Source organism: Cebus imitator, unplaced genomic scaffold, assembly GCF_001604975.1.
Source record: "Cebus imitator isolate Cc_AM_T3 unplaced genomic scaffold, Cebus_imitator-1.0 Scaffold121, whole genome shotgun sequence".
In the NCBI taxonomy this organism is placed as follows: Eukaryota; Metazoa; Chordata; class Mammalia; order Primates; family Cebidae; genus Cebus; species Cebus imitator.
Window position 1 is genome coordinate 1,917,716 of NW_016107436.1, and position 1,107 is coordinate 1,918,822.

Here is a 1,107-nt window from a genome sequence, read left to right on the forward strand (position 1 = left end):
GCAATGGCGCGATCTCGGCTCACCGCAACCTCCGCCTCCTGGGTTCAGGCAATTCTCCTGCCTCAGCCTCCTGAGTAGCTGGGACTACAGACACGCGCCACCATGCCCAGCTAATTTTTTTGTAGTTTTAGTAGAGACGGGGTTTCACCATGTTGAGCAGGATGGTCTCGATCTCTTGACCTTGTGATCCACCCGCCTCGGCCTCCCAAAGTGCTGGGATTACAGGCTTGAGCCACCGCGCCCGGCCCGAAATCTTTTATTTCAGATATATTTTTCAGTTGTAAACCTTTTGTTTGGTTCCTTTTTATAAGTTTTTCTTCTGTTGAGAACTTACATCTTAAGCTTTACTTCAAGCATGTTCACTTTTATCTTATAGAACATGATGATAATAGCTGTCTTAAAGTATTTGATAATTTTGTCATCTTGGCATTGATATCTGTTGATTATCTGTTTGAAAATGGTCACTTTTTCATGACTCTTTGTATGTTGAATAATACCAGTTTGTATCCTGAACAGTTTGAATATTCCTTTGTGACTCTCTTGGATCCTATTGAAGTTCTCCAGAGAATGCTGATTTTAGTTGTTTCAGCAGGTGATCATCTGGTTGAATTAAGACTGCAAGGTCTGTCTTGCCTTTTTTTCTCCCTGTGAATTCCAATGTCAAGACAGTTTTCAAAGCCTATCCTGTGCTGCTTTACATCATCTTACATCTATCTGTGCCCTTTGGGGGTTATTCTTGGACCTGCACCTTTTGTTGTTGTTGTTCAGTTTTTGAGGCTTTTGCTGTGCTGCTTTGGGGTGTTCTGTGTATATGCACCTTAGGAAGGAGCCCTGGACAGATGCTTGTTCATGCACAGAAGTAGGAGAACCCTTCTCTAGGTCTCCTTAATGGGCTTCTTCTCAAATTCATGCCTCTGTCCTAGAGCCAGAATGATGGGGCTTCTTAAGGAGGGTTAGTTGCCCATGCCACTGCCACAGCAAGAGAGAGGGAAGAAATGGACGTTTCTCCCTTACAACTCTGAAACCCAGAGACTCATTTTCTGAGTTCCCTGATCTACACAGACAGGGCTTCTCTGAGAGTTTAGCTATCCACACTGCACTGCCACA